Here is a 17,929-nt window from a genome sequence, read left to right as displayed (position 1 = left end):
AATGTTGTGAAATAAAGACTATTAGATATCTAAGGTTTAGTACATGATAAGCAAACCGTGTTTGGTGATGTACTGATCTACTCTGTATCAACAGCTTTCCGGTATTATCGGTGAGAAGGTCGCAACATGCATTCTCAACTTATGAACTGTAGAGAGTTAAAACACTAAAATGTACTTTGTAATGTTATCAGCTTAGATTTGCATGCGGCGGAAAAAAGGAGACAAAAGGCTGTCGGAGGCTGATCTGTGTCCATTTGAATCGACCGGTTAAATGTCCTGTAACAGATACACCGTGATGGAAAACCAATGGGATCACAACAAACCTCCATATTGTATTGCCTATTTCTGTAAGGGTATAAATGTGCGTTCTGACCCCAATCTGGAGTCTTCTTGCTGATGCTGTTGATGGAGGTTTCTTGTTGATGCCGGTAACTGGTCCCAGTGCACGTGCATATGTATAACTGTACCTTGGGTCTGTATAATTTCTTTGCGCTAAATTGTCTTTAGATCACAGCGTGTAACCTACTGTTTTTATCTTGAATAATATCCCTTGTGCGTTAGAAACACATTTCAAGGTTTGAAGGCTTTTATTTACTGTATGACTGCGTACACAAATAGCGTCAATTCTAGAAGGTATAGGCAGGAGCGTATAAAGGTTTAGAAGGTATAGGAAGGATTGTACCAAGGTTTAAATATGTTCTAACAGTTGGGGGCTCATCCGGGATGAGGTCACTTACCAATTCACATGATAAACATACGGTTATCGATCTCTCACCAAAGGGTGGAGTGGCCACACGCAGGGTTTACCTGCAACCACTTGATGCTGAGAGATCGCTATCCGTTATCGGGTGAGTCAAGGTACGCTGACTAGAATCCAGGGACAAGAAAGGAAAAAATTTGTTTTCCTTTGTTGATAGAATTGCATGCTAAAAGGGGTGCCGCAGTATTGCGCACATGGCTGGGTCGCATTTTTGCATATGCAGCAGAGATGCATTTTTGCGTACGCAGCTAAGGGTAAGAGTCATACGGTTGTGTAGTAGTCGCATTATTGCGTATGCGACTAGTCGCACAATAGCATATACATATTTCTGGTCTTGCTACCACATGTTTTAAACAAAGCCGTTGACATTACTTTATTAATTGTTGCCAATAACTTGGTTAACGTGTATTTTTCTGCGCAGGAAAAAAGTGTGTAACTATGAGTAATTGTTTAGGGTGTAACACGGGTCCTAAGTGTTAAGGGTATTGTATGATCTTTAAGGGCTAGGTGCAGGAGTTAGCCTAGCTGCTCGGTAGTAGCTACCGTTCTATACACATCAGCAGGTGTACATGTTGTCTTTGTTGTAGGGAACGGCTCTCAGTGTGATTACAGTGTTTAGTAATTAGGTTGGGTTATTTGAGCATTGTAATTGAGCCGCACTGGAAACTTGTGATTGTAAACTGAGAGATAATAGGTGAGTGGAGGCATCTAGAAATTTCTTCCATAGGTGAGTGGAGGCATCTAGAAATTTCTTCCATAGGTGAGTGGAGGCATCTAGAAATTTCATCCATAGGTGAGTGGAGGCATCTAGAATTTTCTTCCATAGGTAAGTGAGAGTATCTAGACTGTCTTTCACCAGTTTAAATCTTTATTGAAAAACTTAGGGTTGTCCCAGGATGGGGGCCAAGCAAACGGTAGAGATGTTAGATGATTTGCTGCTGTTGGAAGCGCCGCTTGGGTCGGCATGACATATTATGCATACTAAGTACGGTGCCAATGCAACCAGGTATTGTGATTTATGGTTTAATATGACGAAAAAGAGTGTTAGGCCATTTCCTAGAATTGGTAGCTTTGATAAGGAGATATTGAACAATGTCCGAGCTCACATCTGTCTGGTGCGTTCTCGAGTGAAAAAGGTAAAATATTATGAATGTTTAAAATTATGGCAGCATGAAGGGGATGCGTGGCTTAAAGGTGTGCAAGCAACGCAAATGAGCGTTGCGAACGCATTACCAGAAAGTTCACCTGCAGCGCTAAATTGCAATGCGTGCGAGCCGTGAAATGGCGCACACGTGCAGCAAGGTAGCGTTGTGGAAGGTACCGCCGCCCGATGGGGATGCAGGTACAGTTATTGAAAAAAAACATAAAAATGTAATAAGTAATTTGTACCCTCTCTTAAGTAACCATAAGGAAAATGTTTATAACGGAGTAGTGCCCCCAAGGGAAGTAGTAATGCATTGTCCTTGGACAAGAGCGGAGCTAAATTCCATAATAAATGATTTCCCTGATCCCAAAAAGGAATTAGCCAAATGACAAAGATTTTTGAGAAATTTGGGTAGTTCTCACAAGCCAACCAACAAAGATTGGCGAGTGGTGTTAAGGGCCTGTCTGCCACGCAATATCGACGTGACAAAATTTATCATGGACTGTGTATTGGATGGAGATGTCCCTTAACAGACGAAATTAATCAAGGAAATATTTCCCACATTGTAACTCAATTGGGGGTATATTTTCCAGTAGTAGTTAACTGGAACAAAATTTTCACCATAAAACAAAAAGAGAGTGAATCTGCAGAAGATTATTGTGACCGGGCTCTGCAGGCTATCACCCAGTACACTGGGTTAGAAGATATTAAAGATAGCACTCACCACAGGGGAATGATTGTCACTATACTCATGGATGGTCTTAAAGAGAACCTAAAGACCCGGGTTCAGACCTCACAGCCTGGCTGGAGGGGAGTCACAATAGACACCCTCATAGAATCCGCAATTGAACATGACAAGAACATCTCTAAAAAGAGAGAGACCCAGAGCGAGAAACTAATGGCTGTCAGTATGCAAGCTCTAGAAGGAATGACGGTAACATCACAGCCAGCAGACACACCTGCATCCACACCTGCACCTGAACAGTTACATGTCCTCACTAATCCCACACCACCGCAAACACAGCCCTACCCTACTTATCCTACACAACCACAAAACCCATACTATCCACCACCACAATATAAACCGCCACAATATCTTCAACCACCATACAACTCTCAAAATCTTTATCCTTACCCTCACCCTTTCCCCACTGCTCAACCCACACAACAACCTTATCACCCACCCCGCTCACAAAAATGTTTTAACTGCAACCAAGTGGGACACCTAAGTACTGCAAAGTGAAGAATGTAGGACTCCCAAACCAGACAGTACCTGTATACCCTCATAAGGGATATACACAGAATACAGGAAACCCCCAACAGGCACCAGCTCCAATTGTGGCCGTTAATGCTTTATTGGAGAGTGGGAGCAAATGCTATGAGTCGGGTCATAGTTGTGATCTACAGATAGACAGGTTGACGGGAAGTACTAGGGAAAAACCGGTAATGGTAATTGATGTAACTGATACCCAATCTCTGTTCTGCTTTCTTCCCTGTGTCCTAACACCCTGACTGTCAGTATCTCTTTGCTTTCACATAGGGGGAGGTGTACACTACACATGGACACGAGTGTCCCATGGGTTCATAGACAACCCCAGTATCTTCTCCCAGGCCTTTTACAACTGTTTACAATCTTTTCAACCTGCCAATGGATCTGTTCTGATACAATATGTGGACGATTTATTGTTGTGCCCTGTTTCATTTATGCCATGTTTAAATGATACTAAACTGTTGTGCTTCATCTCTCACACACAGGACACAAGGTTGCTAAGGACAAATTGCAGCCATGCCAGGCTAAGGTCAAGTACTTGGGAAACTGTCCAAACCCAGGGGCTAAGACACTACCTAGAGCAGTAGCTATTAATAACAGGGTTTAATTGTACAGAAGGTTGTATGCAGATACAGTATCCCTAGAGTATAGGGATACTCATTTCACAGGTGATGTCTTTAAAAACAAGTATGTGTAAGTTGGTGGGTAATAAAACTATGGCAGAGAATGGACTGAGATGGCCAGAAGCACTACCGTTAGTCCTTCACAGTATCAGGACAACTCCTAGACTTCCCCATAATGTGTCCCCCTTTGATATTCTGGTTGGTCAACAACATCATTTGATTATAAGTCCGCAGGAAGATTCGAAAGGTAACAACGAGGTAACTGTAAAGTATCTTATATCAATGAGTAAGCAGTTAAAACAGCAGCAGCAGAAACTGAAATTGTTGTCACCTGATATCCCAGAAGCAAATTGTCATAATGTCAAACCTGGAGACTTTGTTATGATCCAAAATTCCTTACGCTCAGGTTGTCCGGAAGATCGGTGGGAAGGTCCATACCAGGTGTTGCTGAAGGTGCCCGAGAGAGAGACCTGGGTCCATTCCACTCACTGTAGAAAGGTCAACCAACCAGTGGAGGTACAGGGTGGAGTCGAGGCAGATAACGTGAACCTGTCGATTGCAAGCCTGTTCCGGGAGGGTTAAAAGGTGCGGTGAGATACCTGAGCTAAAGGAATGTGTAGATCAGTGCTTCCAGCAATGGAGTGGTCTGCTGTGGTCATCCTAGTTCTTTCTTCCAGAGTTTCTATCGTGATGATCTGTTTGGGGATATCCAGTTTCTGTGATAGAGGACAGAGGACGGAGAGGGGAGCTGATGGTGATATCAATGAAGTGGAGTGAAGAGGAGGAGTGCTATGCCAATCAGGGGAGTCTGACCAATCTTAGTACTGTAACTGTTAAGAGATATGACCCTCACATATGTTGAAATACTTGGTATTCATTAAAAAAAAACATACCATCACCATATCTTCACACGCAGTATGAACACAGAGGCAAAAGAAATATGATACCTGGTGATGTGCATAAAGCCACACAGTTAGTTAGTGAGACAACTGGCTTTCAAGTTATAGTAGCATTGGATCCCACCAGGATCGCTCGGGGTACATTAAATTTTAGATATATCCAAGATCTTGCTATATTGATAGATAATATCACCGAGATGTATGATGACACCTTCAGGTATACAGGTAGGGAATTGCAAGCGTACAAGAAAGAACTGGTGCAACACAGCCTAGTGTCACTGGGGGGTATTGTGTAACTTTGGCCACCCAATTTGGAGTGAAGTGTTGCACTTATGTCACGAATGATACTAGCGACCCCAAGGAGGTGATAGACTGGAAGATGGATGAAATTCTGCAGGTAAAATGGAAATTTCGAAAGAACCATAATGCTTCAGTGGCTGAAGTAGAGGAATGGGTTTCATGGTTGAACCCAGCAAAATGGTTCTCAGGTCTAGGAGAGTGGGTCCAGGAAATGATCGCAAGCATAGGTAAACTCCTGATCCTCATACTGGTTGTCATCATAATAATTGGCATATGTGTCAGGTGTTTTCCTATTGTGTTGAAATGTGGAAAATGTAAAAATAAGGTAAACCAGAAGAACGAAATTATGATGGTGGTTAGTAGTGACCATATGAATACTGAGGTAAATGTAGAACTGCATTACAACCCTGAACTACGAAATACCATCATATAATGTATTATATTTAGAAATGCGTAAAATGTATTATTAAAATGTTATTTTTTCTTTCTCATTTAAACACTTAGATGATGTAATTCTCTATTCCCCTTCAAAACTCCCTTTATAGGACTGGTGCATCCCCACATCTTTCCCATGATCTCCCAAGATCCGCGGTGTGCGTATAAATGGTAGTTTTATGTCCCCTCCTAGAGACCCATTATAGATGGATTGAAACCACCTTGTGCCATCCCATAAAAATAACGTTAAATAATATCCCATATGCAAGCCTAAAATTAATTTTAAAATCAGAGTATGATAGCATGTTGTTTGCTATCAAAGGGTGGACTGTCGAAACTGGTTTAGTGGCTGAGACAGAATCAGTGTAAAATTAGTTTTGAACGACGCCATCTTGCGAATGGTGACAAGACTCCATCTTAAAAATGAGATTTGCACGACGCCATTTTGTGAATGGCCGCCCAGCGCCATTTTAAGTTACAACTCACGAGCTCAGTACATATGGCAATGTTTTAATAATCCTTTCAGAAACCATACCCTGATGTATCTTAGGACAACCTTGCATAAAAAAACCCATAACAAACAGTATTCACGCAGAGTTTAGTAAAACACCTTCCTGAGAAAAGTAATTAGAAAAACAATACACCAGGATACTGTGGGTGTTTTTGCATGTAAATGGAGAGACCCCACATGTGGACAGGTGCAGCTGCGGCAATTGAAATCTGAATGAACAATGGTAAGAAATCTGCTTGAAAAGAACTGACACAGGTATCCTAAAATAGGCAGAAGAGAACTTTTGAATTCACTGTCAGACGGGATAGCACCAGCATTCAGTTGGGGGTCTCCACCCTGTTTGAGTGTGAAGCTCACTGCTCATAACCCTTGCATAGTAGTTGTAAAATAAACATGTGTTGGAAGGGTATGGTATGTGTATGTGTGTGTATATATGTGTGTGTGTGTATATATATATATATATATATGTTATCCATCATAGATAGGCTTGCACACTCACATAAAAGGTTCCATAGCTTCAAAGTGTAATATTCAAAGTTTATTCATTTATTACTAATGTTGTGAAATAAAGACTATTAGATATCTAATGTTTAGTACATGATAAGTAAACCGTGTTTGGTGTTATACTGATCTACTCTGTCTCAATAGCTTTCCGGTATTATCGGTGAGAAGATCGCAACATGCATTCTCAACTTATGGACTGTAGAGAGTTAAAACACTAAAATGTACTTTGTAATGTTAGCAGCTTAGATTTGCATGCGGCGGGAAAAAGGAGACAAAAGGCTGTCTGAGGCTGATCTGTGTCCATTTGAATCGACCTGTTAAATGTCGTGTAACAGATACACCGTGATGGAGAACCAATGGGATCACAACAAACCTCCCTATTGTATTGCCTATTTCTGTAAGGGTATAAATGTGCGTTCTGACCCCAATCTGGAGTCTTCTTGCTGTTGATGGAGGTTTCTTGTTGATGCCGGTAACTGGTCCCAGTGCACGTGCATATGTATAACTGTACCTTGGGTCTGTATAATTTCTTTGCGCTAAATTGTCTTTAGATCACAGCGTGTAACCTACTGTTTTTATCTTGAATAATATCCCTTGTGCGTTAGAAACACATTTCAAGGTTTGAAGGCTTTTATTTACTGTATGACTGCGTACGCAAATAGCTTCAATTCTAGAAGGTATAGGCAGAATTTAGAAGGTATAGGCAGGAGCGTGTAAAGGTTTAGAAGGTATAGGAAGGATTGTACCAAGGTTTAAATACGTTATAACAAGGCTTAGTACATCTCCCCGTTATAAAATAATATGATTTACTGATGTTACAGTATTCATTTTCAGTCATTCAACAACTTTGACTAAGCTGAGGCTTAATTATATCAAGTGAGTTTTTTTTTAATAAAATTATGCAGAAACTGTTTTTGCATCATTTTATGTATCACCTCTATGTAACAATAGCCTAATGCAGGAGATTTCACAGAAATCTACTGCAAAAGGCTAACTAGCGCTGCAGACCGCAGTCCACATTATTTTCATTGGGGACTACGCCCTGACCCCTATGTATCAAATCAGGTAAAAAAAATTATCATCTTTGCTGTGATGTACACTGATAAAAATTGCGGCTCTTCAGCAATTTTTAATACGTATGCCCCTAAGGGCTTCATTTATCAATGAGGTTTATCATACGCAACGAGTGTTAAAACTAATTGCATGTGATAAATGGTGCTCCAGCCAACCACATGACAGTTAAGAGCTGATTGGCTGGAGCACCATTATCATACGCAACGTGTTTTATCACCTTAGACTTTTATAGTGTTCAAGTTAAGTTGCCGACAGGTAGAAAATTAATCTTATAAGATTAGTTAGGAAAATAATTTTAGAACACACTATGATAATATAAGTTTATTAAAATTAATGTATTTATAACACTACAATTGATATTGCAGCCCCTTCAAGTCTAAACGTAGGAGTCCCACTGTGTATAACCTAGTCAAAGCATCAACTTTATCATGTCTATTCTGTTCCATATATAGTAAGTATATGTTACCTTTTTGTCTCTTCTTGTTACATGCTACACTCTTTACTCCTACTGTATCATATTGCTCATATTGCTGCAGTTTATGTATTCTACGTAAAATGGACTCCATCCATATTTGTAAAATGCACAGAATTTGATAAACATTAAATGAGGATAATAGGTGATAGATTGAGGGCCTGATTCTGCAAGGAACGCAACTGCGAATGCAATAGTGATTACGCACGCAGTTCAACTGTGACAGTATGCTAATTAATTGCGATTGCAATGCCCCCACTGCACTACACAAGGACGCCCACTTTACTTAGCACACATCCGTAATGTTTAGCAGGTCGGCGAAACCATCGGTATAATTGAGTACCATCGCAGCCTCACGCACACTTGCGCAAGCCCTGAACTTACTCAGAAATTGCTAACTTGCACGCACGCTATGAGGCCTTAGGCTGCGTAGGGCATCGCAGTGGATAATTTATGCACGCCCCTGCAATGGCGTTGAAACGCACTGGCATGCCTGCATTCGCCCAACCACAAACAGTGCTTTCTGTCAATTACTCTGCGATTGGTCTGCGTAGTCACTTCGATAGCAGACCTGATCGCAGTGGCTAGTTTGCGCACTGCGATGCATATAAATGCGCAGTACGCATCAATCGTCCGATTGTGTGCATATTAGTAACTGCGTTCTCAGAGCCGGACACTCTGACAGAGCGCTCGCTCTGAATCAGGACCGGGCCATTTTTTTTTAACAGCTATAGCGAGCGGCCAGGAAGATGGTTGCGATGGTCAAGACCATCGCGACCATCGGGCTTGCGACGAGACCCTTGTGGTAGGGTCTCGTTGCCGCAAGCCCCAGAGAAATCTCTCCCACTGACATCACTTGTGATGTCAGTGGTGCCGCCCCCAAATGGAGGAGTTCACATGGGAACGCCTCCGTTTGGGCAGCCACCCCCCCGGCCTGCCCACCAAAGGGGGCGTGCTGTCACTCAACATCGACAGCACGCCCCCTTTGGTACGAGACCCGGAGCGACGGAGTGCCCGTCGCTATCCGGGTCTCGCGCATGCGCACTGGCCCACCATCGACCCGGTTGCGAGCACACATCGCTTGCGACCGGGTCAGAATCAGGCCCTGAATGCTTTACCATATATTTTTCCTGTATAACACATCTATTTCAGCTTTCTCAGTTTCTCATCTATCTTTGTTTGTACTAATTCTCTGTCTCCCAGATACCATGGGGGTAAATATACTAAAGTGAAAGTTTTTAGAAGTGGAGATGTTGTCCATAGCAACCAATCAGATTTTAGCTATTATCTTCTAGAAAGTGCTAGTTAAATGTTAAGTAGAATCTGATTGGCTGCTATGGGCAACATCTCCACTTCTAAAAACTCTCTATAGTAATTTACCCCCAGGAGTCAACAAAAATGTGCATATCATTTTCCCATTATTCACACAGAAATACAATAGTGACCTTATATTATGTTATTACCATTAAATATAAAATATGTTAAACTGGAACTAAAGTTCAAGAAAATCCACATTCATACTAGTGAAAAGGATAAATTGGGATTTTACTGCTACCTATATAATTCAAAGTAGTTTTCTGTTTGTGCCCAGATATCTGTAGTTTAAAAAAAATAACCAAGAGTGAACCAACATTAACAAAAATTTAAAAAAATGATCAGTTTCTATAAAAATACTTTACGTCCAGATCCGAAATTACTTAATTTATTGATTATCTAGCTGGGATACCCAGCGTTGCCCGGGTTGAAGACTGGACCTTGAATTACACCTGCAGCCTTAATTTTCTTTACATTGTCCTCGCCTATAACCTGGATAACTAAGCAAATTAGGAGTAAATGACAGCGCAGTCAGGCGTATTCTCATACCGTTTGGAATGGGGCATATCAGGAGCAGACTGACTTACAGAACAGAAATCAGTATAGCTTCCAAAATCAGGTTTCAGAAATCTCTGCAGAACAGAGGGGGTGATTCAGCTGCAGATGGATATGCTGTTGCAGCTGCTAATATGTTAGAAGCTGTGATAGCTGTAATATGGTAATGGAGCAAGAGGCGTTATGCCTCCTGCATGCATTACTGATCAGAGCTGCGTCCAAGGTCGTAGCATCGGATCATCTGCGATCTCTTAGGCCGGCTGAGTGACCAAAGGGACACGCAAGCTGGCCGCCACAGATGAGTAAAAGAGGCCAGGAAATCTATGTCAGCCGACAGAGATCCTGGCCTCTACACTCCGCCCCAATGGCGACACGCCTCAGTTTTAGGGAAACGAAGGCCGTCGCAGCCCGCTCCCCACCCAGAAATGGCAGCAGACTGTCAATCACTGATAGTCTGCTGCCGGACAGCGTACTGCACATGCACAATATAGGTCAGGTGCATGCACAGATTCTCGATAATCGGGAATCTGTGTGATCCTTGTCATTGCGTCCGCAGCTGAATCACCCCCTGAAATCACTCTGCAGACCAACATTGAAGACCATGTCTATCAGGGCTGCCATCAGGGGGGAATGCCAGGACTGAAGTCCCGATCCTGGACAGAAGAGGGCCCACCCGCAGTGGCACTGTGTAGCTGTGATCATTCTCCCCTGCTGTTTGTAATCTCCCAATGCTAAGATTTGCCAGGATTAAAGACTGAGGAGTGATTATACTGTCTGCTACAGTCTGAATGTATCAAGTGGAACGTATCAAGTGCTGAGCTGCTCATGAGCCTGCCAGAGTGTGACAGTGTGTGTATGAAGCCAGCCCCTCAGCCCCAGAACATGAGTAATTTAAGAGTGTCCAGGAAGCCATAAGTGACTGAAGATTTATTCAGCAATATGAACATTTCAATTGAAAATTGTGACATGGAATTTTCTTTTGAGGTGTATTGCACTGAGTCTAATCTGACCACCCCTTGATCAGTTAGGCTTTTTTGTTTCCCGAGGGCTTGGGACAATTGGAGAGAAGTAGTCCTAGATCCCCGCAGAACAAGCAGAGCCTGTTTCTGTACTTCCTTTCTCACTCCTCAGGAGGAAGGCATTATTTCTCAACTTGCATGGGCTCTTCAGGGGACACAAGAGGAACTGTAGAACGAGGATCCAATTTGAAGTTGGCGCAATAAGACTGATCCCTTTCTTGAGCTCTCTCCCTATGGTGAAGATCCACTTTAATGCAGAGGTATATTAAATCATCAAAGGATGACGGCAGCTCCCTAGATGCGAATTCGTCCTTAACTCATTCTGACATAACCCTGCCAGAAAGTTGCAACAAGAGTCTCATTTTTCCAATTGAGCTCGGACGTTAGAGTCCTAAAGTGCACAGCATATTGGCCCACGGTTTTGGTTTCCTGTTTTAAGCACAAAATGGCAGAAGCTGCAGACATCACTTGTCAGAGCTTGTCAAAAACATTCAAGAATTTCACACTATGGTGTACCAAAGGATCATTCCTTTCCCATAGAGGGAAGCCCATGCCAAGGCCTGCCCTGGCAATAAGGAGATGATATAAGCCATCTTCATTCTTTCTGTTGGAAAGTTAGCCGTCTGAATTTCAAATTGTATAGAACACTTGTTCAAAAAACCCAGACCACTTTTGGAGTCTCTCGAACTTTGAGGGGTTAGGTATCTCCGCTAGCTTGGACAGGCGTTACAGGTGGTGGCGCTGGCTGCGCCTGAAGAGGCAGTAGAGTGTCAACGTGCTTCACAAAGGTCTGCAAGTACTGCAAGATATGGGCCTGGTCGTGCTCTTGTCTCTCTACTCTATTAAGCAAGTTTGAAGATTTCCTTCGTAGTGGCATCCATGTGGCCAGAGTATACTGTTGCGACTCTCGGATGGAGGTGTGGAGTTTACAGTATTGTTGGCGTTCACTAGTAACTCCCCAAACACTTTGGGCTCCGCAGGTTGTGGCCCTCTCTCTGGGTTCTAATGTATGGCTGGTGGTATATTGGATCGTAGTCATCAGGCATGAGTCAGAACCAGGTGGGCAATGCAGTACCAGGGAGTGAACAGAGGGCCTGATTCAGATATGTACACAATGCCGATATTTGCGCAGTTGAGCGATTATCGGCCAACTACACATTTGTCTTAGCCGCAATGCGCACACCCAGCGATTGAATTGCGATCAAATGTGGCTATGGTTGTAGTGAGGATTTATTTGCAAGTGATTGACAGGCAGAGGCTTGTGGGAGGTAACAGGGCTTGTAGCTGCCTACAGCTGCAATCCCGTATGCAGAAAACATGGTTCCAGCATCTCAGTTACGCAGCCATTCTGTGTGACCGTGTTTGTATGCACTTGCTTAGATCTACCAGTGGGCATCTCAATACATCCAGGTGGCTGCATGCATGAGCATATTTTCACACAGCAGTTGTGTGTGGGATCGCAGCTGCGATTGCACTAGCTTACATATCTGAATCAGACCCAGAATCAGGACAAGCAATAGCCAAAATCAATAGCAGGAATCACTGGGAGCAGTACCAGGGATTAAGCAGAATCGGGTCAGAGGTGTAGCCAAGGTCAGAAACAAGAAGTCACTAGGAGCAGTACCAGTGGAGTAGGCATGGAGAATAACTGGGTCAATCACTAAGAATCATCCCAGAAGTTCAGGTAGGAAGGTTTGGAGCCTAATACTTTGGCACAGAGCAGTGCCCAGAGACTCCCTTTATAGGGAGAGTATTTCAAATTTGGAGCCAAATGTGACGTCATGTTTGCCGGATACAGTAAGTGACTATGGCAAGAGGTTGCTAAGGCAAGTTGTAGCTGTCCAGCTGTTCTGGAGAGGCACAGGATCCTAGCAAAATGTAGCATACTTAGGGCTCCATTTAAGAACAATACAAATTGTTGGCATCATAATTTGCTTAGTATCACTGTGATACTTATGAATATTTACCATCCCTTACCTGTCCAGCGCAGGGGTAGAACTATGGGAGCAGCACTGAAGGGACACCTCCTCCATTGTCCACAACATATTCACCCCACTTAGGGCTGTAACTATGTACCCGGAGTGTACCGTTATGGCCGCCCAATACATAGCACCCCTTCCCGGCACCAGAGTAGCCACCATACACTAGTGGAGAGCTCCATGTCAGACCATCAGCTGTCCTCTTTTTCTATTTATAGCCTGTCTGCATGCGAATTGATACATTACAGTGTCAGCGGCTGTGACGGGGGGCACCAAATTATAACTTGCCTCCAGGATGAACTTACGCCACTGGTCCAGCTAGATCCAACAGTGTTCCTCTCTTCCTAAACAGCCTTTCCTGTGTTGCTGGTAGCCTAGTGCTGCTGGTGTCGGGTTATTTTCTGATGCGGAAGCACGACGACCGTCTCCACTAGCGCATAGTGCTTCAACCCAGAGGCATAGGGAACTGTACCGCTCACGACATTATAGAAGGTGTAAGGGTTTTTTCAGAAACAGTTGTAAGTTGTAAGCTTATCATTGTTTGCTAAATGCAATATTGCGGCCATAACCACTTTTAGCAATAGAGGCCAGAGCAAAGGTGTTATGACTCATTCTTAAAAAAAGACCTTAGGCAAATGAAGGGGTGGTGGTGCAGAGGAAGGGGTGTTGGAGATTCACATACTGTGAATGTTTGGGGGGGGGGGGGGTGTTTGGAGTAATGCTTTTACCTGCACAATGAGGACAGCAGGGAGAGGAGCCGAGGTTTTCAGTAATAGATCACCCGGCTACAGAGAGGCAGAGGTGGTGTTAGAGGGTGAGGCATGAGCACAGCGCAGTATGTATGTGGGATACACATGTGGAGTTGTTGTATTATTGTGAGGGTTTTTTTTTAACAGATGGGAGTTAAAACGCATTTTTCCAACTTATTACAAACATGTATTAAAAAATAATCACTTTATTTTACTACCATTAATAAAAAGTGCACAAATCATCTATTTTAAACCTTTTAAGAACCTCCAGTACTTTCTTTATGGTCACTATTAGGGGCCCATTTATAAAAAATTGCATACTCAATGCGATCTGGGTGCGATATTATTGCCCATGATTGCATTGCAGTATGCGATAGAACTGGGATGTATTAAATAACACCCGCAGGGAGAGGGGTACCAAAAGGAGCCCGTCCCTGCCATGTGCTCTGAGTGAAGTGACCGCATGGGTGATCTCTTCACTCCCCTCTTGGCACTCCTACACACGTGCGGTCTACAGATCACGCATGTGCGGCAGCCATTGCCGGAAAGGGTTGCTCTGGAACCCTCTCTCTGTATTTTTTGTGAAGTGTAGCCCATAGGGTACAGTAACACAACGCCATCTTCAGGTGTCATAAGCTGCGGGGGAACAAGCTCCTGGTAAATCTGACAATATTGCATCCCCCATGGAAACCTATGGGGGTTGCGGGTGCTGTCAGAAATGAAGGGACTTCCCTAATATATCAGGGGGATGTTTAATGTTTGTGGCTATCCCCCAAAAACTGCTGTTTTTGGGGAATATGCTGCAAATATTTTATGATAAATAGGCCCCTTAGCCTTTTATATTGTCCTGCTATCTCAGTTGTCACTTTTCTGAGGTCCAGGGTGGATTCCCCACTTTTTCATGCACTTCTCCCAGTTCACTTTTTGTAGAAAAGTATGTGCAACCTCCCCTCGAGTCCCATGAATTGCCATTTGTAACTGAATCTCGCATTTCATCAAGTGCACACATTCACGTGATATACAAGTTTCATGATACAACTAGCTTTTGCAAACTCGCTAATAATTAAATTGAACCCTAGGGGCGCCATGAGCCAAGAAAGCTTGAAAACTACTGAGTAAACTTTTACTCCCCTGGAAACATCACTACTTTGTACTGCACACCAAAGCACTTTAGTGGAAACCAAGCAGCACCAGTGCATTAACTGAGGTGCCACCAAAGAGGATTTTGCACCACAACCTGTCTATTGGGTATATGGTCACATTGTCGACAGTTACCATGTTCACATTCATAATGTTGACACAATATCGACAGTAGAATGTGAATATGGTTCAACATGTTGACAGGCACCATGGACCTCATTCAGATCTGCTCGCAAGCACTGAGCGCTTGCAAGCGGATCGATGTTTAGGCCCTGCACACGAGCAGCAGCCGCACTGCGCGTGCGCAAGCCCCAGAGCAAGAGAGAAATTCTCTCGCTCCGGAGCTCACTACAAAAGGGACGGCTGTCGATGGTGATCAACAGCTCGACCCGTTTTGTAGGCATGGCGGGGGGGTGGTTTCACAAACGGAGGCGTTCCTTAAGGAACACCTGCCGTTTTGTGGGCGGCCGCACTGACATCAGCAGTGATGTCAGTGGGGAGCTTCCTGCTCGATCAGAGCACGAAGCTCCCTGGGGCTTGCGGTTGCCAAGTCCCAACCTTAGGGTCTCGTCGCAAGCCCCGATGGTCGCGATGACCATCACCCTGGTCGGTAGCTAAAGCTGTGGGTGGTAACCCACAGCTTAGCTAGCGACCAGGAGGCCGCACTTCAAAAACCAAGCGGCCGCCCTCATTCAGAGCGACCGCTCGCATTTTGCGAGCGACTCTGAATGAGGGCCCATGTCTTACAATGTCAACATCTGAAATTACGCCATGTGAAATGTCTCAGAATACCAACAGGCTTAGGTGCTGGGAGGGATAGGATGTGGGAGGAGTAGGGTTAAGCACCAGGGGAAGGTTAGGGACTAGGATTTGGGATAGGGGGAGAGTACTCACTGGAATGCCACTCATTTACACCAGAACTACTTGTCACATGACCACTGGGACCCGGAAGACGACATGGAAATGTGGCCGGGACCAGGTAAGTGTCCGCTGGGCTATCAGGATCGTTATATATCATGTCGACATGTCATCCATAGGGACATGAATCTCAACGGGATGCAGTTTATGGACCGGCGGACTAAATGATGCATGTCTATATCCCGACACAAGAAGCCCGACGGGGGACTTCAGATAGACATCAAAATACTGACGCTTATCTGAATCCTGACACTGGAGCGCCGAAGGACGACAGTCCGAACGAGGTAAGTCCGGGACATTCTTAGTGTTAGCTGCGGGGGGGAGTGTTAGGTTTAGTGAGTGTAGCGGGGTTAAATATTGGGGGGGAAGGTTATGGTTAGGTACCCCCCCAGGAGAGGTTAGGTTTAGGATGCGGGAAGGGGGGGTTAGGTTTAGGCACCCCGGGGGGAAACTTTGGGTTAGGCACCACCCTGGGAGTTTTATGGTTAGGAACCCCTGAGGGAGGGTTATGGGGGGGGGGAGTTAGGGTACTTACCAGCCGGCGTCGGGATCTCCTGCTGCCGGGCTTCTCATGTTAGGATTTGAACTGCCAGTTTTACACACTGATTCCATCTCAACATGCTGCACGTCAAAAATTCAACCATGTCAACATAACCTACCACACCCGACCATTGTGCTGCACTTGCACTTTTTGACTAAACCTTAAAATTATTTGTTTCCAGATACAGCATGTAACACTTTATAGTGTTGTATGATGTTCACAATGCTGTTATGTTATTTAGAGTATGCGGCCAGAATGCCAACTGCTGGGATTCCGGCAGTCAGAATGCCGACACCAGAATCCTGACACTTGTCAGAATACAGCGCCATCATCCCGACCACCGGAATCTCGAAGGTAAGTACTGGTTAGGCTGCGGGGGGGAGGTTACTTTTATGGTCCGAGAAGGGAGGGTTAGGTTTAGGCACTAGGAGGGAAGTTAGGTTTAGGCTTCGGGAAGGGAGGGTTAGGTTACAATTACTTACCTGGGGGCGTCGGCATTCTAACCTGGTTGGGATGCCGGCGTAGGGATTCTGACCGCCGGGATCCTGAGCGCCAGCATCTCGTACGCATCCTGTTATTTATTTTGAAGCATTTCTCTGATGACTATTTACATCTTCATTTGTTGCTGCTACAATATTTATAACTATTACACTTTATCCATGCCATATTATCAATAGCAATAATTCCATTGAGAATATAGGATAAATATATGAAGCAATAAATTACTAGATAAAATTAACGTGACACAACATTAATCTCTGTCCATCCTGAGACATCTCGGTTGGTTTTTACTATGTTCTCATATTTCCTATCAGCCCCCAAGATAGCCTATTAGCGCTCTCATCAACTGTCCACAGCCCTAGGGCATGACAGTTGAAAGTAGAAGCGAACAGCTGCACACAAGAACTGAAATTAGCTGTTGTTTTTAGGGGGTGCTGTATAACACAGGTCTCTCACTTCACATCCAATACCCTTGGCCAGATTAGGAGGCAGCAGAACCTGAAGTATAACATGTCTCCACAACATTTACTTTTTCCTGATCTTATCTAATTACTTGGTCTTCGGGGACCTACAGTAATATTTACCTTCAGTGCTCCATATTGTTGAACATTATTCAGCATTTTTTACAAACACCTAAGGTCCAGATACGAAGATTAAAGTGTATTTTAATGTAGTTTTATATGTATATTTTATGTAATTATACTATTGTTTTGTAATATTTCACTGGCCCTAGAGGGACCTATTCAAGATGTTAATTATCAAGGTCCGAACGGACCCCGATAATTAACACACTTACTCACCGCGGATGCCAGAGCAATTCATCATTGCTCCGGCGCAGAGACAGCTGATTCGAAAATCAGCTGTCCCAGCGAGCGGCTTCACTGCTCCTTTCGGTGGTCCTTCCTATAGGTCCAGCATGCGCACAAGAGTTCTGACGTCCGGCGGAAGGAGCCAGACAGGGGAGGAGGGATCCAAAAGGATCCCTATTCGCGACCCGGGACTCCCATAGGGAAGGAGCGGGTAGCGGTAGCTAATGCCATCTGAAGATGGCGAATGCTACCGCAATCAAGCTTCGAAAAATGTATACTTTCGGAGCTTGATGAATTCTGTTTCCATACTAGTGTATGGGGACAGCAGACCATTCCCCAAGAGGAAGGTAAGCAGGAGATATCTGTAATATCTCCTGCATTACCTTCTTAATGAATGGTCCGAACACTTCAT

This window comes from Taudactylus pleione, unplaced genomic scaffold, assembly GCF_031769625.1.
Source record: "Taudactylus pleione unplaced genomic scaffold, aTauple2 ptg000065l, whole genome shotgun sequence".
NCBI lineage: Eukaryota > Metazoa > Chordata > Amphibia > Anura > Myobatrachidae > Taudactylus > Taudactylus pleione.
Note: the sequence above shows the minus strand (reverse complement) of the source record.